This window comes from Misgurnus anguillicaudatus, chromosome 10 (assembly GCF_027580225.2).
Source record: "Misgurnus anguillicaudatus chromosome 10, ASM2758022v2, whole genome shotgun sequence".
NCBI classification, from domain to species: domain Eukaryota; kingdom Metazoa; phylum Chordata; class Actinopteri; order Cypriniformes; family Cobitidae; genus Misgurnus; species Misgurnus anguillicaudatus.
Genome location: NC_073346.2, coordinates 7,388,042 through 7,410,752, shown reverse-complemented (window position 1 = coordinate 7,410,752; position 22,711 = coordinate 7,388,042). Strand labels below are relative to the sequence as shown.

The 22,711-nt window shown below is 47.8% G+C and overlaps 28 non-coding genes across 28 annotated transcripts; 16 read left to right on the top strand and 12 right to left on the bottom strand.

Moving 5' to 3' along the window:
* Positions 1-459: 459 nt before the first annotated feature.
* trnal-cag (transfer RNA leucine (anticodon CAG)) lies at positions 460-542 on the top strand. The gene has a single exon. It is a non-coding gene; the product is annotated as a tRNA-Leu (tRNA).
* A 786-nt stretch (positions 543-1,328) lies between these two features.
* Positions 1,329-1,401, top strand: trnar-acg (transfer RNA arginine (anticodon ACG)). Its single transcript has one exon. It is a non-coding gene; the product is annotated as a tRNA-Arg (tRNA).
* Positions 1,402-3,031: 1,630 nt separating this feature from the next.
* Positions 3,032-3,114, top strand: trnal-cag (transfer RNA leucine (anticodon CAG)). The gene has a single exon. It is a non-coding gene; the product is annotated as a tRNA-Leu (tRNA).
* A 786-nt stretch (positions 3,115-3,900) lies between these two features.
* trnar-acg (transfer RNA arginine (anticodon ACG)) lies at positions 3,901-3,973 on the top strand. Its single transcript has one exon. It is a non-coding gene; the product is annotated as a tRNA-Arg (tRNA).
* Positions 3,974-4,241: 268 nt separating this feature from the next.
* On the bottom strand, positions 4,242-4,313 carry trnae-cuc (transfer RNA glutamic acid (anticodon CUC)). The gene has a single exon. It is a non-coding gene; the product is annotated as a tRNA-Glu (tRNA).
* A 92-nt stretch (positions 4,314-4,405) lies between these two features.
* On the bottom strand, positions 4,406-4,479 carry trnam-cau (transfer RNA methionine (anticodon CAU)). Its single transcript has one exon. It is a non-coding gene; the product is annotated as a tRNA-Met (tRNA).
* A 1,124-nt stretch (positions 4,480-5,603) lies between these two features.
* Positions 5,604-5,686, top strand: trnal-cag (transfer RNA leucine (anticodon CAG)). Its single transcript has one exon. It is a non-coding gene; the product is annotated as a tRNA-Leu (tRNA).
* Positions 5,687-6,472: 786 nt separating this feature from the next.
* On the top strand, positions 6,473-6,545 carry trnar-acg (transfer RNA arginine (anticodon ACG)). Its single transcript has one exon. It is a non-coding gene; the product is annotated as a tRNA-Arg (tRNA).
* A 268-nt stretch (positions 6,546-6,813) lies between these two features.
* On the bottom strand, positions 6,814-6,885 carry trnae-cuc (transfer RNA glutamic acid (anticodon CUC)). The gene has a single exon. It is a non-coding gene; the product is annotated as a tRNA-Glu (tRNA).
* A 92-nt stretch (positions 6,886-6,977) lies between these two features.
* Positions 6,978-7,051, bottom strand: trnam-cau (transfer RNA methionine (anticodon CAU)). The gene has a single exon. It is a non-coding gene; the product is annotated as a tRNA-Met (tRNA).
* A 1,124-nt stretch (positions 7,052-8,175) lies between these two features.
* On the top strand, positions 8,176-8,258 carry trnal-cag (transfer RNA leucine (anticodon CAG)). The gene has a single exon. It is a non-coding gene; the product is annotated as a tRNA-Leu (tRNA).
* Positions 8,259-9,044: 786 nt separating this feature from the next.
* trnar-acg (transfer RNA arginine (anticodon ACG)) lies at positions 9,045-9,117 on the top strand. Its single transcript has one exon. It is a non-coding gene; the product is annotated as a tRNA-Arg (tRNA).
* A 268-nt stretch (positions 9,118-9,385) lies between these two features.
* On the bottom strand, positions 9,386-9,457 carry trnae-cuc (transfer RNA glutamic acid (anticodon CUC)). Its single transcript has one exon. It is a non-coding gene; the product is annotated as a tRNA-Glu (tRNA).
* A 92-nt stretch (positions 9,458-9,549) lies between these two features.
* trnam-cau (transfer RNA methionine (anticodon CAU)) lies at positions 9,550-9,623 on the bottom strand. Its single transcript has one exon. It is a non-coding gene; the product is annotated as a tRNA-Met (tRNA).
* A 1,124-nt stretch (positions 9,624-10,747) lies between these two features.
* On the top strand, positions 10,748-10,830 carry trnal-cag (transfer RNA leucine (anticodon CAG)). The gene has a single exon. It is a non-coding gene; the product is annotated as a tRNA-Leu (tRNA).
* A 786-nt stretch (positions 10,831-11,616) lies between these two features.
* On the top strand, positions 11,617-11,689 carry trnar-acg (transfer RNA arginine (anticodon ACG)). Its single transcript has one exon. It is a non-coding gene; the product is annotated as a tRNA-Arg (tRNA).
* A 432-nt stretch (positions 11,690-12,121) lies between these two features.
* Positions 12,122-12,195, bottom strand: trnam-cau (transfer RNA methionine (anticodon CAU)). Its single transcript has one exon. It is a non-coding gene; the product is annotated as a tRNA-Met (tRNA).
* Positions 12,196-13,319: 1,124 nt separating this feature from the next.
* On the top strand, positions 13,320-13,402 carry trnal-cag (transfer RNA leucine (anticodon CAG)). Its single transcript has one exon. It is a non-coding gene; the product is annotated as a tRNA-Leu (tRNA).
* Positions 13,403-14,188: 786 nt separating this feature from the next.
* Positions 14,189-14,261, top strand: trnar-acg (transfer RNA arginine (anticodon ACG)). Its single transcript has one exon. It is a non-coding gene; the product is annotated as a tRNA-Arg (tRNA).
* Positions 14,262-14,529: 268 nt separating this feature from the next.
* On the bottom strand, positions 14,530-14,601 carry trnae-cuc (transfer RNA glutamic acid (anticodon CUC)). Its single transcript has one exon. It is a non-coding gene; the product is annotated as a tRNA-Glu (tRNA).
* A 92-nt stretch (positions 14,602-14,693) lies between these two features.
* Positions 14,694-14,767, bottom strand: trnam-cau (transfer RNA methionine (anticodon CAU)). Its single transcript has one exon. It is a non-coding gene; the product is annotated as a tRNA-Met (tRNA).
* A 1,124-nt stretch (positions 14,768-15,891) lies between these two features.
* On the top strand, positions 15,892-15,974 carry trnal-cag (transfer RNA leucine (anticodon CAG)). The gene has a single exon. It is a non-coding gene; the product is annotated as a tRNA-Leu (tRNA).
* Positions 15,975-16,760: 786 nt separating this feature from the next.
* trnar-acg (transfer RNA arginine (anticodon ACG)) lies at positions 16,761-16,833 on the top strand. The gene has a single exon. It is a non-coding gene; the product is annotated as a tRNA-Arg (tRNA).
* Positions 16,834-17,265: 432 nt separating this feature from the next.
* Positions 17,266-17,339, bottom strand: trnam-cau (transfer RNA methionine (anticodon CAU)). Its single transcript has one exon. It is a non-coding gene; the product is annotated as a tRNA-Met (tRNA).
* Positions 17,340-18,463: 1,124 nt separating this feature from the next.
* On the top strand, positions 18,464-18,546 carry trnal-cag (transfer RNA leucine (anticodon CAG)). The gene has a single exon. It is a non-coding gene; the product is annotated as a tRNA-Leu (tRNA).
* Positions 18,547-19,332: 786 nt separating this feature from the next.
* trnar-acg (transfer RNA arginine (anticodon ACG)) lies at positions 19,333-19,405 on the top strand. The gene has a single exon. It is a non-coding gene; the product is annotated as a tRNA-Arg (tRNA).
* Positions 19,406-19,673: 268 nt separating this feature from the next.
* Positions 19,674-19,745, bottom strand: trnae-cuc (transfer RNA glutamic acid (anticodon CUC)). The gene has a single exon. It is a non-coding gene; the product is annotated as a tRNA-Glu (tRNA).
* A 92-nt stretch (positions 19,746-19,837) lies between these two features.
* trnam-cau (transfer RNA methionine (anticodon CAU)) lies at positions 19,838-19,911 on the bottom strand. Its single transcript has one exon. It is a non-coding gene; the product is annotated as a tRNA-Met (tRNA).
* Positions 19,912-22,711: the final 2,800 nt, after the last annotated feature.

Here is a 22,711-nt window from a genome sequence, read left to right as displayed (position 1 = left end):
AAGGCAACTGCGAACCATAAAAAGGCCCTGAGATGTACAGAGATGGCGCTTTTTCGCTAAATTGCAATGCCGGCGTCAATCCGCATTTGATCAAGTATTTTCATTGCGCGTTCAAGTAGAACGAGCAGGGTCTGAGAATGGCGATTCCTTTTTGTGACCCTGTTCTAAAACAGTATGATCAAGGGGGAAAGGATCATTGAATGCAAAACCACTTTGACAGCATCCGTTACAGGGCATATGGAGACGGGCTGGGTGTGCTTTTGGCAAATGAAAGGCTTCGGGCACATTGTTCCTCATTTCGAAAAATCCACATTCGTCACTATTTCAAGGCGTTTGTAAAGAAATAAATAAGAATTAAAGATGAGCTGCATGAAGGCAATAAAATCGTGAGTCATTCCAAAAGCTACACCGGCACATTCGCTTAGGAGCGCAATCGACTCGCCCGGACCAGTTGGGTTGGTCAGGATGGCCGAGCGGTCTAAGGCGCTGCGTTCAGGTCGCAGTCTCCTCTGGAGGCGTGGGTTCGAATCCCACTTCTGACATTCTCTTGCCTTTGTTGTAGCCACCCGTGCTGTGTATCGCGCTTTCTTCCGAGGGAGCGTCCTTTTCAAAGACGCCTGGAGACAGGCACGCGGGGGATGACCCGGTTTCCCATTTTGGTAGAGATGAAGGTTCAAGGTTCAATTTATTGCAATATAGTGTCAAACACAATTGGAATTCTTTACATCCAGTCACGCATGGATGTAATGTGGCAAACGAAACATTAAGACAGAACAAGATATGACAATACACAGTCATATGGAAGGTGAATGGAAGGTGCTAAGAGTAATAATGATACTTACACTAATACTGAATGATAAAAGTAGGAGTAATAGAAACAATAAAGTGCAAACAGTGCATTCAGTCCTGAAAAGGAATTGAATTGTCATTAAGCAGCCTGGCGGCCGTGGGAAAGAAGCTCAGGCGATGCCGGGATTTTGCAGTTCTCGGGAGCCGAAGCCTTCTACCTGAAAGGAGCAGCTGAAACATGGTACAGCCTGGATGAGATGGGTCAGACATAATTTTTCTTGCCCTTCTCACAGCCCTGATGTTGTGAAGGGATTCCAGAGAAGGTAGAGAGGTGTTGATCACTCTCTCTGCCGAGCGGATCACCCGCTGCAGCTTGGCCTTGTCCTTGGCTGCTGCAGCAGGGAACCATGTAATTATTGATTGTGTAATAATGGATTTAATGATGGCAGAGTAAAACCGGATTAATATTTAATAATGAAGTTTGGCAGCTGGCCTCCAGAATCCAGCTGTCTTCTCCAAGCATGACTTCCCAGGTTGTTGGGCCAGTGGCGCAATGGATAACGCGTCTGACTACGGATCAGAAGATTCTAGGTTCGACTCCTGGCTGGCTCGATCCTGTTTTTACTCCTTCCTCCCACAAGTTGGGTGTCTGCTGTCCTGCGTCAACATGCCTCAGTAGAGCAGAGGACGCACACCAGGCTCTGATTGCTCAGATGGCGGAGCGCAGGACTGCAGGCAGGCAATTTAGCCGTCCAACCTTAGGTCGATGGGCCGGAGGCAGTGAAGCTTTGCCTCTTGGAGGTGCTGCGATCCTTGCCTTCGAAGCCAGCATTGCGCATAACCCGGCCGGTGAAAAAGGCAAGCTCACGTCAAAAGAGCGTTCCCTGACTGGGAATCGAACCCAGGCCGCGGCGGTGAGAGCGCCGAATCCTAGCCACTAGACCACCAGGGAGGACACGCTGGCCTTCAGGCCGTGGACGCGTGGCACACTGTGCGGAAGGAAAACGGGGCTAAAGGCTCAAACTAGTCGACAAAAGGGCACCCTGCCCCGTGTGAGGCTCGAACACACGACCTTCAGATTATGAGACTGACGCGCTGCCTAACTGCGCCAACGAGGCACGCCCAGACCGACAGCTCCTGGGTGGCCCCTTGTGTCTGGTTGCGTGGCATTTTGTGCGCCACCAGCGAGGAAACTCCTGCGAGGAGAGCACGACTGGGCTTCTTGCACTCTGGCTACCCACACTGAGGACCTTCTCGTTCTTAATTTGTTACACGTACAGAAACAACTTCAAGGAGACACAGAGGGGCTATGTCATGCCCAGGATTCCTATCGTCTTTTAAATGATGTCGAGAATGGCACGCCTGCCGTTGCTGGACGATCTTGGCGCACATGCTCTCAGGCTAGATAAAACTCATTATAAATAAACACTTACATTTGACACATTTGACACAGCTGACAGATTAATGGAATAACGTTACATATCCACAATGCAAAGTCCCAGTTGTTCAGTGATCACGTGTTTGGCTCGTCTTTAGCCTCATTATCTAGTAGAAAAACTTAAATTGTGCTAAAGTTGAAAGACTGTCCTATGTAAGGTGGTGACGTGTTCCACGTATTAGAGTCTGTTAAAGAAAAAGCTCTGCGGCCATTGCCTGTGGCAGTAAACTGTACTTCGCACTCACCTCTTGAAGAATCTCTTGTTTGCCTTGTGTGCTCGAGACACAATGCCACCGGTTCTTTTAAGGATGTCGCCGCCGTATGGTTAACTGTTGTCTACATTAGAAGGCAACTGCGAACCATAAAAAGGCCCTGAGACGTACAGAGATGGCGCTTTTTCGCTAAATTGCAATGCCGGCGTCCATCCGCATTTGATCAAGTATTTTCATTGCGCGTTCAAGTAGAACGAGCAGGGTCTGAGAATGGCGATTCCTTTTTGTGACCCTGTTCTAAAATAGTATGATCAAGGGGGAAAGGATCATTGAATGCAAAACCACTTTGACAGCATCCGTTACAGGGCATATGGAGACGGGCTGGGTGTGCTTTTGGCAAATGAAAGGCTTCGGGCACATTGTTCCTCATTTCGAAAAATCCACATTCGTCACTATTTCAAGGCGTTTGTAAAGAAATAAATAAGAATTAAAGATGAGCTGCATGAAGGCAATAAAATCGTGAGTCATTCCAAAAGCTACACCGGCACATTCGCTGAGGAGCGCAATCGACTCGCCCGGGCCAGTTGGGTTGGTCAGGATGGCCGAGCGGTCTAAGGCGCTGCGTTCAGGTCGCAGTCTCCTCTGGAGGCGTGGGTTCGAATTCCACTTCTGACATTCTCTTGCCTTTGTTGTAGCCACCCGTGCTGTGTATCGCGCTTTCTTCCGAGGGAGCGTCATTTTCAAAGACGCCAGGAGACAGGCACGCGGGGGATGACCCGGTTTCCCATTTTGGTAGAGATGAAGGTTCAAGGTTCAATTTATTGCAATATAGTGTCAAACACAATTGGAATTCTTTACATCCAGTCACGCATGGATGTAATGTGGCAAACGAAACATTAAGACAGAACAAGATATGACAATACACAGTCATATGGAAGGTGAATGGAAGGTGCTAAGAGTAATAATGATACTTACACTAATACTGAATGATAAAAGTAGGAGTAATAGAAACAATAAAGTGCAAACAGTGCATTCCGTCCTGAAAAGGAATTGAATTGTCATTAAGCAGCCTGGCGGCCGTGGGAAAGAAGCTCAGGCGATGCCGGGATTTTGCAGTTCTCGGGAGCCGAAGCCTTCTACCTGAAAGGAGCAGCTGAAACATGGTACAGCCTGGATGAGATGGGTCAGACATAATTTTTCTTGCCCTTCTCACAGCCCTGATGTTGTGAAGGGATTCCAGAGAAGGTAGAGAGGTGTTGATCACTCTCTCTGCCGAGCGGATCACCCGCTGCAGCTTGGCCTTGTCCTTGGCTGCTGCAGCAGGGAACCATGTAATTATTGATTGTGTAATAATGGATTTAATGATGGCAGAGTAAAACCGGATTAATATTTAATAATGAAGTTTGGCAGCTGGCCTCCAGAATCCAGCTGTCTTCTCCAAGCATGACTTCCCAGGGTGTTGGGCCAGTGGCGCAATGGATAACGCGTCTGACTACGGATCAGAAGATTCTAGGTTCGACTCCTGGCTGGCTCGATCCTGTTTTTACTCCTTCCTCCCACAAGTTGGGTGTCTGCTGTCCTGCGTCAACATGCCTCAGTAGAGCAGAGGACGCACACCAGGCTCTGATTGCTCAGATGGCGGAGCGCAGGACTGCAGGCAGGCAATTTAGCCGTCCAACCTTAGGTCGATGGGCCGGAGGCAGTGAAGCTTTGCCTCTTGGAGGTGCTGCGATCCTTGCCTTCGAAGCCAGCATTGCGCATAACCCGGCCGGTGAAAAAGGCAAGCGCACGTCAAAAGAGCGTTCCCTGACCGGGAATCGAACCCGGGCCGCGGCGGTGAGAGCGCCGAATCCTAGCCACTAGACCACCAGGGAGGACACGCTGGCCTTCAGGCCGTGGACGCGTGGCACACTGTGCGGAAGGAAAACGGGGCTAAAGGCTCAAACTAGTCGACAAAAGGGCACCCTGCCCCGTGTGAGGCTCGAACTCACGACCTTCAGATTATGAGACTGACGCGCTGCCTAACTGCGCCAACGAGGCACGCCCAGACCGACGGCTCCTGAGTGGCCCCTTGTGTCTGGTTGCGTGGCATTTTGTGCGCCACCAGCGAGGAAACTCCTGCGAGGAGAGCACGACTGGGCTTCTTGCACTCTGGCTACCCACACTGAGGACCTTCTCGTTCTTAATTTGTTACACGTACAGAAACAACTTCAAAGAGACACAGAGGGGCTATGTCATGCCCAGGATTCCTATCGTCTTTTAAATGGTGTCAAGAATGGCACGCCTGCCGTTGCTGGACGATCTTGGCGCACATGCTCTCAGGCTAGATAAAACCCATTATAAATAAACACTTACATTTGACACATTTGACACAGCTGACATATTAATGGAATAACGTTACATATCCACAATGCAAAGTCCCAGTTGTTCAGTGATCACGTGTTTGGCTCGTCTTTAGCCTCATTATCTAGTAGAAAAACTTAAATTGTGCTAAAGTTGAAAGACTGTCCTATGTAAGTTGGTGACGTGTTCCACGTATTAGAGTCTGATAAAGAAAAAGCTCTGCGGCCATTGCCTGTGGCAGTAAACTGTACTTCGCACTCACCTCTTGAAGAATCTCTTGTTTGCCTTGTGTGCTCGAGACACAATGCCACCGGGTCTTTTAAGGATGTCGCCGCCGTATGGTTAACTGTTGTCTACATTAGAAGGCAACTGCGAACCATAAAAAGGCCCTGAGACGTACAGAGATGGCGCTTTTTCGCTAAATTGCAATGCCGGCGTCCATCCGCATTTGATCAAGTATTTTCATTGCGCGTTCAAGTAGAACGAGCAGGGTCTGAGAATGGCGATTCCTTTTTGTGACCCTGTTCTAAAACAGTATGATCAAGGGGGAAAGGATCATTGAATGCAAAACCACTTTGACAACATCCGTTACAGGGCATATGGAGACGGGCTGGGTGTGCTTTTGGCAAATGAAAGGCTTCGGGCACATTGTTCCTCATTTCGAAAAATCCACATTCGTCACTATTTTAAGGCGTTTGTAAAGAAATAAATAAGAATTAAAGATGAGCTGCATGAAGGCAATAAAATCGTGAGTCATTCCAAAAGCTACACCGGCACATTCGCTGAGGAGCGCAATCGACTCGCCCGGGCCAGTTGGGTTGGTCAGGATGGCCGAGCGGTCTAAGGCGCTGCGTTCAGGTCGCAGTCTCCTCTGGAGGCGTGGGTTCGAATCCCACTTCTGACATTCTCTTGCCTTTGTTGTAGCCACCCGTGCTGTGTATCGCGCTTTCTTCCGAGGGAGCGTCCTTTTCAAAGACGCCAGGAGACAGGCACGCGGGGGATGACCCGGTTTCCCATTTTGGTAGAGATGAAGGTTCAAGGTTCAATTTATTGCAATATAGTGTCAAACACAATTGGAATTCTTTACATCCAGTCACGCATGGATGTAATGTGGCAAACGAAACATTAAGACAGAACAAGATATGACAATACACAGTCATATGGAAGGTGAATGGAAGGTGCTAAGAGTAATAATGATACTTACACTAATACTGAATGATAAAAGTAGGAGTAATAGAAACAATAAAGTGCAAACAGTGCATTCAGTCCTGAAAAGGAATTGAATTGTCATTAAGCAGCCTGGCGGCCGTGGGAAAGAAGCTCAGGCGATGCCGGGATTTTGCAGTTCTCGGGAGCCGAAGCCTTCTACCTGAAAGGAGCAGCTGAAACATGGCACAGCCTGGATGAGATGGGTCAGACATAATTTTCCTTGCCCTTCTTACAGCCCTGATGTTGTGAAGGGATTCCAGAGAAGGTAGAGAGGTGTTGATCACTCTCTCTGCCGAGCGGATCACCCGCTGCAGCTTGGCCTTGTCCTTGGCTGCTGCAGCAGGGAACCATGTAATTATTGATTGTGTAATAATGGATTTAATGATGGCAGAGTAAAACCGGATTAATATTTAATAATGAAGTTTGGCAGCTGGCCTCCAGAATCCAGCTGTCTTCTCCAAGCATGACTTCCCAGGGTGTTGGGCCAGTGGCGCAATGGATAACGCGTCTGACTACGGATCAGAAGATTCTAGGTTCGACTCCTGGCTGGCTCGATCCTGTTTTTACTCCTTCCTCCCACAAGTTGGGTGTCTGCTGTCCTGCGTCAACATGCCTCAGTAGAGCAGAGGACGCACACCAGGCTCTGATTGCTCAGATGGCGGAGCGCAGGACTGCAGGCAGGCAATTTAGCCGTCCAACCTTAGGTCGATGGGCCGGAGGCAGTGAAGCTTTGCCTCTTGGAGGTGCTGCGATCCTTGCCTTCGAAGCCAGCATTGCGCATAACCCGGCCGGTGAAAAAGGCAAGCGCACGTCAAAAGAGCGTTCCCTGACCGGGAATCGAACCCGGGCCGCGGCGGTGAGAGCGCCGAATCCTAGCCACTAGACCACCAGGGAGGACACGCTGGCCTTCAGGCCGTGGACGCGTGGCACACTGTGCGGAAGGAAAACGGGGCTAAAGGCTCAAACTAGTCGACAAAAGGGCACCCTGCCCCGTGTGAGGCTCGAACTCACGACCTTCAGATTATGAGACTGACGCGCTGCCTAACTGCGCCAACGAGGCACGCCCAGACCGACGGCTCCTGGGTGGCCCCTTGTGTCTGGTTGCGTGGCATTTTGTGTGCCACCAGCGAGGAAACTCCTGCGAGGAGAGCACGACTGGGCTTCTTGCACTCTGGCTACCCACACTGAGGACCTTCTCGTTCTTAATTTGTTACACGTACAGAAACAACTTCAAAGAGACACAGAGGGGCTATGTCATGCCCAGGATTCCTATCGTCTTTTAAATGGTGTCAAGAATGGCACGCCTGCCGTTGCTGGACGATCTTGGCGCACATGCTCTCAGGCTAGATAAAACCCATTATAAATAAACACTTACATTTGACACATTTGACACAGCTGACATATTAATGGAATAACGTTACATATCCACAATGCAAAGTCCCAGTTGTTCAGTGATCACGTGTTTGGCTCGTCTTTAGCCTCATTATCTAGTAGAAAAACTTAAATTGTGCTAAAGTTGAAAGACTGTCCTATGTAAGTTGGTGACGTGTTCCACGTATTAGAGTCTGATAAAGAAAAAGCTCTGCGGCCATTGCCTGTGGCAGTAAACTGTACTTCGCACTCACCTCTTGAAGAATCTCTTGTTTGCCTTGTGTGCTCGAGACACAATGCCACCGGGTCTTTTAAGGATGTCGCCGCCGTATGGTTAACTGTTGTCTACATTAGAAGGCAACTGCGAACCATAAAAAGGCCCTGAGACGTACAGAGATGGCGCTTTTTCGCTAAATTGCAATGCCGGCGTCCATCCGCATTTGATCAAGTATTTTCATTGCGCGTTCAAGTAGAACGAGCAGGGTCTGAGAATGGCGATTCCTTTTTGTGACCCTGTTCTAAAACAGTATGATCAAGGGGGAAAGGATCATTGAATGCAAAACCACTTTGACAACATCCGTTACAGGGCATATGGAGACGGGCTGGGTGTGCTTTTGGCAAATGAAAGGCTTCGGGCACATTGTTCCTCATTTCGAAAAATCCACATTCGTCACTATTTTAAGGCGTTTGTAAAGAAATAAATAAGAATTAAAGATGAGCTGCATGAAGGCAATAAAATCGTGAGTCATTCCAAAAGCTACACCGGCACATTCGCTGAGGAGCGCAATCGACTCGCCCGGGCCAGTTGGGTTGGTCAGGATGGCCGAGCGGTCTAAGGCGCTGCGTTCAGGTCGCAGTCTCCTCTGGAGGCGTGGGTTCGAATCCCACTTCTGACATTCTCTTGCCTTTGTTGTAGCCACCCGTGCTGTGTATCGCGCTTTCTTCCGAGGGAGCGTCCTTTTCAAAGACGCCAGGAGACAGGCACGCGGGGGATGACCCGGTTTCCCATTTTGGTAGAGATGAAGGTTCAAGGTTCAATTTATTGCAATATAGTGTCAAACACAATTGGAATTCTTTACATCCAGTCACGCATGGATGTAATGTGGCAAACGAAACATTAAGACAGAACAAGATATGACAATACACAGTCATATGGAAGGTGAATGGAAGGTGCTAAGAGTAATAATGATACTTACACTAATACTGAATGATAAAAGTAGGAGTAATAGAAACAATAAAGTGCAAACAGTGCATTCAGTCCTGAAAAGGAATTGAATTGTCATTAAGCAGCCTGGCGGCCGTGGGAAAGAAGCTCAGGCGATGCCGGGATTTTGCAGTTCTCGGGAGCCGAAGCCTTCTACCTGAAAGGAGCAGCTGAAACATGGCACAGCCTGGATGAGATGGGTCAGACATAATTTTCCTTGCCCTTCTTACAGCCCTGATGTTGTGAAGGGATTCCAGAGAAGGTAGAGAGGTGTTGATCACTCTCTCTGCCGAGCGGATCACCCGCTGCAGCTTGGCCTTGTCCTTGGCTGCTGCAGCAGGGAACCATGTAATTATTGATTGTGTAATAATGGATTTAATGATGGCAGAGTAAAACCGGATTAATATTTAATAATGAAGTTTGGCAGCTGGCCTCCAGAATCCAGCTGTCTTCTCCAAGCATGACTTCCCAGGGTGTTGGGCCAGTGGCGCAATGGATAACGCGTCTGACTACGGATCAGAAGATTCTAGGTTCGACTCCTGGCTGGCTCGATCCTGTTTTTACTCCTTCCTCCCACAAGTTGGGTGTCTGCTGTCCTGCGTCAACATGCCTCAGTAGAGCAGAGGACGCACACCAGGCTCTGATTGCTCAGATGGCGGAGCGCAGGACTGCAGGCAGGCAATTTAGCCGTCCAACCTTAGGTCGATGGGCCGGAGGCAGTGAAGCTTTGCCTCTTGGAGGTGCTGCGATCCTTGCCTTCGAAGCCAGCATTGCGCATAACCCGGCCGGTGAAAAAGGCAAGCGCACGTCAAAAGAGCGTTCCCTGACCGGGAATCGAACCCGGGCCGCGGCGGTGAGAGCGCCGAATCCTAGCCACTAGACCACCAGGGAGGACACGCTGGCCTTCAGGCCGTGGACGCGTGGCACACTGTGCGGAAGGAAAACGGGGCTAAAGGCTCAAACTAGTCGACAAAAGGGCACCCTGCCCCGTGTGAGGCTCGAACTCACGACCTTCAGATTATGAGACTGACGCGCTGCCTAACTGCGCCAACGAGGCACGCCCAGACCGACGGCTCCTGGGTGGCCCCTTGTGTCTGGTTGCGTGGCATTTTGTGTGCCACCAGCGAGGAAACTCCTGCGAGGAGAGCACGACTGGGCTTCTTGCACTCTGGCTACCCACACTGAGGACCTTCTCGTTCTTAATTTGTTACACGTACAGAAACAACTTCAAAGAGACACAGAGGGGCTATGTCATGCCCAGGATTCCTATCGTCTTTTAAATGGTGTCAAGAATGGCACGCCTGCCGTTGCTGGACGATCTTGGCGCACATGCTCTCAGGCTAGATAAAACCCATTATAAATAAACACTTACATTTGACACATTTGACACAGCTGACATATTAATGGAATAACGTTACATATCCACAATGCAAAGTCCCAGTTGTTCAGTGATCACGTGTTTGGCTCGTCTTTAGCCTCATTATCTAGTAGAAAAACTTAAATTGTGCTAAAGTTGAAAGACTGTCCTATGTAAGTTGGTGACGTGTTCCACGTATTAGAGTCTGATAAAGAAAAAGCTCTGCGGCCATTGCCTGTGGCAGTAAACTGTACTTCGCACTCACCTCTTGAAGAATCTCTTGTTTGCCTTGTGTGCTCGAGACACAATGCCACCGGGTCTTTTAAGGATGTCGCCGCCGTATGGTTAACTGTTGTCTACATTAGAAGGCAACTGCGAACCATAAAAAGGCCCTGAGACGTACAGAGATGGCGCTTTTTCGCTAAATTGCAATGCCGGCGTCCATCCGCATTTGATCAAGTATTTTCATTGCGCGTTCAAGTAGAACGAGCAGGGTCTGAGAATGGCGATTCCTTTTTGTGACCCTGTTCTAAAACAGTATGATCAAGGGGGAAAGGATCATTGAATGCAAAACCACTTTGACAACATCCGTTACAGGGCATATGGAGACGGGCTGGGTGTGCTTTTGGCAAATGAAAGGCTTCGGGCACATTGTTCCTCATTTCGAAAAATCCACATTCGTCACTATTTTAAGGCGTTTGTAAAGAAATAAATAAGAATTAAAGATGAGCTGCATGAAGGCAATAAAATCGTGAGTCATTCCAAAAGCTACACCGGCACATTCGCTGAGGAGCGCAATCGACTCGCCCGGGCCAGTTGGGTTGGTCAGGATGGCCGAGCGGTCTAAGGCGCTGCGTTCAGGTCGCAGTCTCCTCTGGAGGCGTGGGTTCGAATCCCACTTCTGACATTCTCTTGCCTTTGTTGTAGCCACCCGTGCTGTGTATCGCGCTTTCTTCCGAGGGAGCGTCCTTTTCAAAGACGCCAGGAGACAGGCACGCGGGGGATGACCCGGTTTCCCATTTTGGTAGAGATGAAGGTTCAAGGTTCAATTTATTGCAATATAGTGTCAAACACAATTGGAATTCTTTACATCCAGTCACGCATGGATGTAATGTGGCAAACGAAACATTAAGACAGAACAAGATATGACAATACACAGTCATATGGAAGGTGAATGGAAGGTGCTAAGAGTAATAATGATACTTACACTAATACTGAATGATAAAAGTAGGAGTAATAGAAACAATAAAGTGCAAACAGTGCATTCAGTCCTGAAAAGGAATTGAATTGTCATTAAGCAGCCTGGCGGCCGTGGGAAAGAAGCTCAGGCGATGCCGGGATTTTGCAGTTCTCGGGAGCCGAAGCCTTCTACCTGAAAGGAGCAGCTGAAACATGGCACAGCCTGGATGAGATGGGTCAGACATAATTTTCCTTGCCCTTCTTACAGCCCTGATGTTGTGAAGGGATTCCAGAGAAGGTAGAGAGGTGTTGATCACTCTCTCTGCCGAGCGGATCACCCGCTGCAGCTTGGCCTTGTCCTTGGCTGCTGCAGCAGGGAACCATGTAATTATTGATTGTGTAATAATGGATTTAATGATGGCAGAGTAAAACCGGATTAATATTTAATAATGAAGTTTGGCAGCTGGCCTCCAGAATCCAGCTGTCTTCTCCAAGCATGACTTCCCAGGTTGTTGGGCCAGTGGCGCAATGGATAACGCGTCTGACTACGGATCAGAAGATTCTAGGTTCGACTCCTGGCTGGCTCGATCCTGTTTTTACTCCTTCCTCCCACAAGTTGGGTGTCTGCTGTCCTGCGTCAACATGCCTCAGTAGAGCAGAGGACGCACACCAGGCTCTGATTGCTCAGATGGCGGAGCGCAGGACTGCAGGCAGGCAATTTAGCCGTCCAACCTTAGGTCGATGGGCCGGAGGCAGTGAGGCTTTGCCTCTTGGAGGTGCTGCGATCCTTGCCTTCGAAGCCAGCATTGCGCATAACCCGGCCGGTAAAAAAGGCAAGCGCACGTCAAAAGAGCGTTCCCTGACCGGGAATCGAACCTGGGCCGCGGCGGTGAGAGCGCCGAATCCTAGCCACTAGACCACCAGGGAGGACACGCTGGCCTTCAGGCCGTGGACGCGTGGCACACTGTGCGGAAGGAAAACGGGGCTAAAGGCTCAAACTAGTCGACAAAAGGGCACCCTGCCCCGTGTGAGGCTCGAACTCACGACCTTCAGATTATGAGACTGACGCGCTGCCTAACTGCGCCAACGAGGCACGCCCAGACCTACGGCTCCTGGGTGGTCCATTGTGTCTGGTTGCGTGGCATTTTGTGCGCCACCAGCGAGGAAACTCCTGCGAGGAGAGCACGACTGGGCTTCTTGCACTCTGGCTACCCACACTGAGGACCTTCTCGTTCTTAATTTGTTACACGTACAGAAACAACTTCAAGGAGACACAGAGGGGCTATGTCATGCCCAGGATTCCTATCGTCTTTTAAATGGTGTCGAGAATGGCACGCCTGCCGTTGCTGGACGATCTTGGCGCACATGCTCTCAGGCTAGATAAAACCCATTATAAATAAACACTTACATTTGACACATTTGACACAGCTGACAGATTAATGGAATAACGTTACATATCCACAATGCAAAGTCCCAGTTGTTCAGTGATCACGTGTTTGGCTCGTCTTTAGCCTCATTATCTAGTAGAAAAACTTAAATTGTGCTAAAGTTGAAAGACTGTCCTATGTAAGTTGGTGACGTGTTCCACGTATTAGAGTCTGATAAAGAAAAAGCTCTGCGGCCATTGCCTGTGGCAGTAAACTGTACTTCGCACTCACCTCTTGAAGAATCTCTTGTTTGCCTTGTGTGCTCGAGACACAATGCCACCGGTTCTTTTAAGGATGTCGCCGCCGTATGGTTAACTGTTGTCTACATTAGAAGGCAACTGCGAACCATAAAAAGGCCCTGAGACATACAGAGATGGCGCTTTTTCGCTAAATTGCAATGCCGGCGTCCATCCGCATTTGATCAAGTATTTTCATTGCGCGTTCAAGTAGAACGAGCAGGGTCTGAGAATGGCGATTCCTTTTTGTGACCCTGTTCTAAAACAGTATGATCAAGGGGGAAAGGATCATTGAATGCAAAACCACTTTGACAGCATCCGTTACAGGGCATATGGATACGGGCTGGGTGTGCTTTTGGCAAATGAAAGGCTTCGGGCACATTGTTCCTCATTTCGAAAAATCCACATTCGTCACTATTTCAAGGCGTTTGTAAAGAAATAAATAAGAATTAAAGATGAGCTGCATGAAGGCAATAAAATCGTGAGTCATTCCAAAAGCTACACCGGCACATTCGCTGAGGAGCGCAATCGACTCGCCCGGGCCAGTTGGGTTGGTCAGGATGGCCGAGCGGTCTAAGGCGCTGCGTTCAGGTCGCAGTCTCCTCTGGAGGCGTGGGTTCAAATCCCACTTCTGACATTCTCTTGCCTTTGTTGTAGCCACCCGTGCTGTGTATCGCGCTTTCTTCCGAGGGAGCGTCCTTTTCAAAGACGCCAGGAGACAGGCACGCGGGGGATGACCCGGTTTCCCATTTTGGTAGAGATGAAGGTTCAAGGTTCAATTTATTGCAATATAGTGTCAAACACAATTGGAATTCTTTACATCCAGTCACGCATGGATGTAATGTGGCAAACGAAACATTAAGACAGAACAAGATATGACAATACACAGTCATATGGAAGGTGAATGGAAGGTGCTAAGAGTAATAATGATACTTACACTAATACTGAATGATAAAAGTAGGAGTAATAGAAACAATAAAGTGCAAACAGTGCATTCAGTCCTGAAAAGGAATTGAATTGTCATTAAGCAGCCTGGCGGCCGTGGGAAAGAAGCTCAGGCGATGCCGGGATTTTGCAGTTCTCGGGAGCCGAAGCCTTCTACCTGAAAGGAGCAGCTGAAACATGGCACAGCCTGGATGAGATGGGTCAGACATAATTTTTCTTGCCCTTCTTACAGCCCTGATGTTGTGAAGGGATTCCAGAGAAGGTAGAGAGGTGTTGATCACTCTCTCTGCCGAGCGGATCACCCGCTGCAGCTTGGCCTTGTCCTTGGCTGCTGCAGCAGGGAACCATGTAATTATTGATTGTGTAATAATGGATTTAATGATGGCAGAGTAAAACCGGATTAATATTTAATAATGAAGTTTGGCAGCTGGCCTCCAGAATCCAGCTGTCTTCTCCAAGCATGACTTCCCAGGTTGTTGGGCCAGTGGCGCAATGGATAACGCGTCTGACTACGGATCAGAAGATTCTAGGTTCGACTCCTGGCTGGCTCGATCCTGTTTTTACTCCTTCCTCCCACAAGTTGGGTGTCTGCTGTCCTGCGTCAACATGCCTCAGTAGAGCAGAGGACGCACACCAGGCTCTGATTGCTCAGATGGCGGAGCGCAGGACTGCAGGCAGGCAATTTAGCCGTCCAACCTTAGGTCGATGGGCCGGAGGCAGTGAGGCTTTGCCTCTTGGAGGTGCTGCGATCCTTGCCTTCGTAGCCAGCATTGCGCATAACCCGGCCGGTAAAAAAGGCAAGCGCACGTCAAAAGAGCGTTCCCTGACCGGGAATCGAACCCGGGCCGCGGCGGTGAGAGCGCCGAATCCTAGCCACTAGACCACCAGGGAGGACACGCTGGCCTTCAGGCCGTGGACGCGTGGCACACTGTGCGGAAGGAAAACGGGGCTAAAGGCTCAAACTAGTCGACAAAAGGGCACCCTGCCCCGTGTGAGGCTCGAACTCACGACCTTCAGATTATGAGACTGACGCGCTGCCTAACTGCGCCAACGAGGCACGCCCAGACCGACGGCTCCTGGGTGGCCCCTTGTGTCTGGTTGCGTGGCATTTTGTGCGCCACCAGCGAGGAAACTCCTGCGAGGAGAGCACGACTGGGCTTCTTGCACTCTGGCTACCCACACTGAGGACCTTCTCGTTCTTAATTTGTTACACGTACAGAAACAACTTCAAAGAGACACAGAGGGGCTATGTCATGCCCAGGATTCCTATCGTCTTTTAAATGGTGTCAAGAATGGCACGCCTGCCGTTGCTGGACGATCTTGGCGCACATGCTCTCAGGCTAGATAAAACCCATTATAAATAAACACTTACATTTGACACATTTGACACAGCTGACATATTAATGGAATAACGTTACATATCCACAATGCAAAGTCCCAGTTGTTCAGTGATCACGTGTTTGGCTCGTCTTTAGCCTCATTATCTAGTAGAAAAACTTAAATTGTGCTAAAGTTGAAAGACTGTCCTATGTAAGTTGGTGACGTGTTCCACGTATTAGAGTCTGATAAAGAAAAAGCTCTGCGGCCATTGCCTGTGGCAGTAAACTGTACTTCGCACTCACCTCTTGAAGAATCTCTTGTTTGCCTTGTGTGCTCGAGACACAATGCCACCGGGTCTTTTAAGGATGTCGCCGCCGTATGGTTAACTGTTGTCTACATTAGAAGGCAACTGCGAACCATAAAAAGGCCCTGAGACGTACAGAGATGGCGCTTTTTCGCTAAATTGCAATGCCGGCGTCCATCCGCATTTGATCAAGTATTTTCATTGCGCGTTCAAGTAGAACGAGCAGGGTCTGAGAATGGCGATTCCTTTTTGTGACCCTGTTCTAAAACAGTATGATCAAGGGGGAAAGGATCATTGAATGCAAAACCACTTTGACAACATCCGTTACAGGGCATATGGAGACGGGCTGGGTGTGCTTTTGGCAAATGAAAGGCTTCGGGCACATTGTTCCTCATTTCGAAAAATCCACATTCGTCACTATTTTAAGGCGTTTGTAAAGAAATAAATAAGAATTAAAGATGAGCTGCATGAAGGCAATAAAATCGTGAGTCATTCCAAAAGCTACACCGGCACATTCGCTGAGGAGCGCAATCGACTCGCCCGGGCCAGGTGGGTTGGTCAGGATGGCCGAGCGGTCTAAGGCGCTGCGTTCAGGTCGCAGTCTCCTCTGGAGGCGTGGGTTCGAATCCCACTTCTGACATTCTCTTGCCTTTGTTGTAGCCACCCGTGCTGTGTATCGCGCTTTCTTCCGAGGGAGCGTCCTTTTCAAAGACGCCAGGAGACAGGCACGCGGGGGATGACCCGGTTTCCCATTTTGGTAGAGATGAAGGTTCAAGGTTCAATTTATTGCAATATAGTGTCAAACACAATTGGAATTCTTTACATCCAGTCACGCATGGATGTAATGTGGCAAACGAAACATTAAGACAGAACAAGATATGACAATACACAGTCATATGGAAGGTGAATGGAAGGTGCTAAGAGTAATAATGATACTTACACTAATACTGAATGATAAAAGTAGGAGTAATAGAAACAATAAAGTGCAAACAGTGCATTCAGTCCTGAAAAGGAATTGAATTGTCATTAAGCAGCCTGGCGGCCGTGGGAAAGAAGCTCAGGCGATGCCGGGATTTTGCAGTTCTCGGGAGCCGAAGCCTTCTACCTGAAAGGAGCAGCTGAAACATGGCACAGCCTGGATGAGATGGGTCAGACATAATTTTCCTTGCCCTTCTTACAGCCCTGATGTTGTGAAGGGATTCCAGAGAAGGTAGAGAGGTGTTGATCACTCTCTCTGCCGAGCGGATCACCCGCTGCAGCTTGGCCTTGTCCTTGGCTGCTGCAGCAGGGAACCATGTAATTATTGATTGTGTAATAATGGATTTAATGATGGCAGAGTAAAACCGGATTAATATTTAATAATGAAGTTTGGCAGCTGGCCTCCAGAATCCAGCTGTCTTCTCCAAGCATGACTTCCCAGGTTGTTGGGCCAGTGGCGCAATGGATAACGCGTCTGACTACGGATCAGAAGATTCTAGGTTCGACTCCTGGCTGGCTCGATCCTGTTTTTACTCCTTCCTCCCACAAGTTGGGTGTCTGCTGTCCTGCGTCAACATGCCTCAGTAGAGCAGAGGACGCACACCAGGCTCTGATTGCTCAGATGGCGGAGCGCAGGACTGCAGGCAGGCAATTTAGCCGTCCAACCTTAGGTCGATGGGCCGGAGGCAGTGAGGCTTTGCCTCTTGGAGGTGCTGCGATCCTTGCCTTCGAAGCCAGCATTGCGCATAACCCGGCCGGTAAAAAAGGCAAGCGCACGTCAAAAGAGCGTTCCCTGACCGGGAATCGAACCTGGGCCGCGGCGGTGAGAGCGCCGAATCCTAGCCACTAGACCACCAGGGAGGACACGCTGGCCTTCAGGCCGTGGACGCGTGGCACACTGTGCGGAAGGAAAACGGGGCTAAAGGCTCAAACTAGTCGACAAAAGGGCACCCTGCCCCGTGTGAGGCTCGAACTCACGACCTTCAGATTATGAGACTGACGCGCTGCCTAACTGCGCCAACGAGGCACGCCCAGACCTACGGCTCCTGGGTGGTCCATTGTGTCTGGTTGCGTGGCATTTTGTGCGCCACCAGCGAGGAAACTCCTGCGAGGAGAGCACGACTGGGCTTCTTGCACTCTGGCTACCCACACTGAGGACCTTCTCGTTCTTAATTTGTTACACGTACAGAAACAACTTCAAGGAGACACAGAGGGGCTATGTCATGCCCAGGATTCCTATCGTCTTTTAAATGGTGTCGAGAATGGCACGCCTGCCGTTGCTGGACGATCTTGGCGCACATGCTCTCAGGCTAGATAAAACCCATTATAAATAAACACTTACATTTGACACATTTGACACAGCTGACAGATTAATGGAATAACGTTACATATCCACAATGCAAAGTCCCAGTTGTTCAGTGATCACGTGTTTGGCTCGTCTTTAGCCTCATTATCTAGTAGAAAAACTTAAATTGTGCTAAAGTTGAAAGACTGTCCTATGTAAGTTGGTGACGTGTTCCACGTATTAGAGTCTGATAAAGAAAAAGCTCTGCGGCCATTGCCTGTGGCAGTAAACTGTACTTCGCACTCACCTCTTGAAGAATCTCTTGTTTGCCTTGTGTGCTCGAGACACAATGCCACCGGTTCTTTTAAGGATGTCGCCGCCGTATGGTTAACTGTTGTCTACATTAGAAGGCAACTGCGAACCATAAAAAGGCCCTGAGACATACAGAGATGGCGCTTTTTCGCTAAATTGCAATGCCGGCGTCCATCCGCATTTGATCAAGTATTTTCATTGCGCGTTCAAGTAGAACGAGCAGGGTCTGAGAATGGCGATTCCTTTTTGTGACCCTGTTCTAAAACAGTATGATCAAGGGGGAAAGGATCATTGAATGCAAAACCACTTTGACAGCATCCGTTACAGGGCATATGGATACGGGCTGGGTGTGCTTTTGGCAAATGAAAGGCTTCGGGCACATTGTTCCTCATTTCGAAAAATCCACATTCGTCACTATTTCAAGGCGTTTGTAAAGAAATAAATAAGAATTAAAGATGAGCTGCATGAAGGCAATAAAATCGTGAGTCATTCCAAAAGCTACACCGGCACATTCGCTGAGGAGCGCAATCGACTCGCCCGGGCCAGTTGGGTTGGTCAGGATGGCCGAGCGGTCTAAGGCGCTGCGTTCAGGTCGCAGTCTCCTCTGGAGGCGTGGGTTCAAATCCCACTTCTGACATTCTCTTGCCTTTGTTGTAGCCACCCGTGCTGTGTATCGCGCTTTCTTCCGAGGGAGCGTCCTTTTCAAAGACGCCAGGAGACAGGCACGCGGGGGATGACCCGGTTTCCCATTTTGGTAGAGATGAAGGTTCAAGGTTCAATTTATTGCAATATAGTGTCAAACACAATTGGAATTCTTTACATCCAGTCACGCATGGATGTAATGTGGCAAACGAAACATTAAGACAGAACAAGATATGACAATACACAGTCATATGGAAGGTGAATGGAAGGTGCTAAGAGTAATAATGATACTTACACTAATACTGAATGATAAAAGTAGGAGTAATAGAAACAATAAAGTGCAAACAGTGCATTCAGTCCTGAAAAGGAATTGAATTGTCATTAAGCAGCCTGGCGGCCGTGGGAAAGAAGCTCAGGCGATGCCGGGATTTTGCAGTTCTCGGGAGCCGAAGCCTTCTACCTGAAAGGAGCAGCTGAAACATGGCACAGCCTGGATGAGATGGGTCAGACATAATTTTTCTTGCCCTTCTTACAGCCCTGATGTTGTGAAGGGATTCCAGAGAAGGTAGAGAGGTGTTGGTCACTCTCTCTGCCGAGCGGATCACCCGCTGCAGCTTGGCCTTGTCCTTGGCTGCTGCAGCAGGGAACCATGTAATTATTGATTGTGTAATAATGGATTTAATGATGGCAGAGTAAAACCGGATTAATATTTAATAATGAAGTTTGGCAGCTGGCCTCCAGAATCCAGCTGTCTTCTCCAAGCATGACTTCCCAGGTTGTTGGGCCAGTGGCGCAATGGATAACGCGTCTGACTACGGATCAGAAGATTCTAGGTTCGACTCCTGGCTGGCTCGATCCTGTTTTTACTCCTTCCTCCCACAAGTTGGGTGTCTGCTGTCCTGCGTCAACATGCCTCAGTAGAGCAGAGGACGCACACCAGGCTCTGATTGCTCAGATGGCGGAGCGCAGGACTGCAGGCAGGCAATTTAGCCGTCCAACCTTAGGTCGATGGGCCGGAGGCAGTGAGGCTTTGCCTCTTGGAGGTGCTGCGATCCTTGCCTTCGTAGCCAGCATTGCGCATAACCCGGCCGGTAAAAAAGGCAAGCGCACGTCAAAAGAGCGTTCCCTGACCGGGAATCGAACCCGGGCCGCGGCGGTGAGAGCGCCGAATCCTAGCCACTAGACCACCAGGGAGGACACGCTGGCCTTCAGGCCGTGGACGCGTGGCACACTGTGCGGAAGGAAAACGGGGCTAAAGGCTCAAACTAGTCGACAAAAGGGCACCCTGCCCCGTGTGAGGCTCAAACTCACGACCTTCAGATTATGAGACTGACGCGCTGCCTAACTGCGCCAACGAGGCACGCCCAGACCTACGGCTCCTGGGTGGTCCATTGTGTCTGGTTGCGTGGCATTTTGTGCGCCACCAGCGAGGAAACTCCTGCGAGGAGAGCACGACTGGGCTTCTTGCACTCTGGCTACCCACACTGAGGACCTTCTCGTTCTTAATTTGTTACACGTACAGAAACAACTTCAAGGAGACACAGAGGGGCTATGTCATGCCCAGGATTCCTATCGTCTTTTAAATGGTGTCGAGAATGGCACGCCTGCCGTTGCTGGACGATCTTGGCGCACATGCTCTCAGGCTAGATAAAACCCATTATAAATAAACACTTACATTTGACACATTTGACACAGCTGACAGATTAATGGAATAACGTTACATATCCACAATGCAAAGTCCCAGTTGTTCAGTGATCACGTGTTTGGCTCGTCTTTAGCCTCATTATCAAGTAGAAAAACTTAAATTGTGCTAAAGTTGAAAGACTGTCCTATGTAAGTTGGTGACGTGTTCCACGTATTAGAGTCTGTTAAAGAAAAAGCTCTGCGGCCATTGCCTGTGGCAGTAAACTGTACTTCGCACTCACCTCTTGAAGAATCTCTTGTTTGCCTTGTGTGCTCGAGACACAATGCCACCGGTTCTTTTAAGGATGTCGCCGCCGTATGGTTAACCTGTTAGCCCTCATTCCATTTTCCGAACCCCCCCACAAAAACTGTCATAGCCAAACTAAAATAGATACAGTTTATAAAGTCTTTGCACTAAAAGCATAAGTTTGGTCTCATTTGAAAGCAGACACTTGGAAGTTTATTAAGAGGTGAACATTAGTTACTTTCATAATGAAAAAAGTTGTTATAGAGAGCTTAAATTATTCTTTTTTATAAACTCCACCAAACATGTATGAAATATTGTTATGAAAATCTAAATGAAATTGGCCTTGGAGCAATCTAGAAATGCTCTGCAGTTAAAGCCACATGTCTGACCATGTTCTGTTTTAAATCTGAAGATGATACCTCTAAAACTCTGTATTTTATGAAATGTTTTTTAGACCCATGTCATGTAAATTTATTTAGAGAAAACGGCAAAAATGCTAAGCTAATGTTTGTTTATTTATATCTCACAACATCCTTTCAGTTTATTGTCCTATTGCTCCGTGTTTTAAACAGACTCATTAAATAAGCATCCGGATGAGTCATTAACAACTTTTAATCCGGGATATGGCTGTCTAAATGTTTATTTTATTATTATAAACAATATAATAATTGCTCATAATTTCTATTTAGTGTTTTATTTCCTCCTTTTGTCTCAATTCACTTTCTTTTTATTAAATTCCTTTATTACAAAAAGAAACTTACCTTAAAGAAGCTTTACCAGTCGAAATTATTCCTAGAAACATATATCTCATATCTCCAGACAGCAGATGTTTACAGAACAGCTAGTACGTTAGCTTAGCATACCATCAAAACACTACAAATAAAAGCATTTATAATAAAACTCATATTATAACATCAAAAGTCGAGTGCTTAAACAATCATGCGTGATCTGATGTGGCTTTGGATCATAAAATAAGACCGAAAATAAACAATTTTATGTTATTTATGCTTATAGCTTAGCATAGCATTATAATATACAGTACTGTTATAAAAATAATAGACATAGCGTTAAAAATACAGACAAACCATATATAATCTTAATCGTGTTTATTGTCTTCATGGTTTTAAAACATCAAAACATCTTTATTTGCATGTTATTATAAAAACAGCGATCGCTCGTTGCAGGTCACTGTTCAAGTTCACGTCTGACTGACAGCTGCTGCTGAGCTGACTCTGACGTCTTATTCTTTCTATGAAAGTTTATGAAAGAGTTTCAGACTTTAGCGCCCTCCGGCTTCACGTATGAATGAAACAAACTGAGTGTGAATGCTTACAGGACTCCAGCTTGCTCATATCGCCATGTTTTGAATAAAAATGGGTGAAATATTACCCCCACTGCAGAAATTTGAAGTAAACATATAAAATTTAAGTAATATTTCTCCAAATATGCATACTTTGAATTAAAAGCCCCGATAGATGTTGTTTTATCGAGTGCTTTCATGACGATCACGGAGGAGTATTTTTATCAATGAGTGCGGCTGAGGGTTATATTTCAAATTAAAGGTATGTACCGTTTTTCATTTTCATAACGCCTGACAAAAATGAAGAAATTACTGTTACTAGGATTCTCAGATTAAAATAAAGGTCAAAAACTAAATCTTAAATCAAAACACTTTTTAATGATGTATAGTTGTTTAATGTAAGTACATTTAAACTAACAGTAATTTAAATTATGTAAATAAATAGCTCTTCAGTACATCCACGTCCTCGCGCAGGTTATCAAGTTAACTGTTGTCTACATTAGAAGGCAACTGCGAACCATAAAAAGGCCCTGAGACGTACAGAGATGGCGCTTTTTCGCTAAATTGCAATGCCGGCGTCCATCCGCATTTGATCAAGTATTTTCATTGCACGTTCAAGTAGAACGAGCAGGGTCTGAGAATGGCGATTCCTTTTTGTGACCCTGTTCTAAAACAGTATGATCAAGGGGGAAAGGATCATTGAATGCAAAACCACTTTGACAGCATCCGTTACAGGGCATATGGATAAGGGCTGGGTGTGCTTTTGGCAAATGAAAGGCTTCGGGCACATTGTTCCTCATTTCGAAAAATCCACATTCGTCACTATTTCAAGGCGTTTGTAAAGAAATAAATAAGAATTAAAGATGAGCTGCATGAAGGCAATAAAATCGTGAGTCATTCCAAAAGCTACACCGGCACATTCGCTGAGGA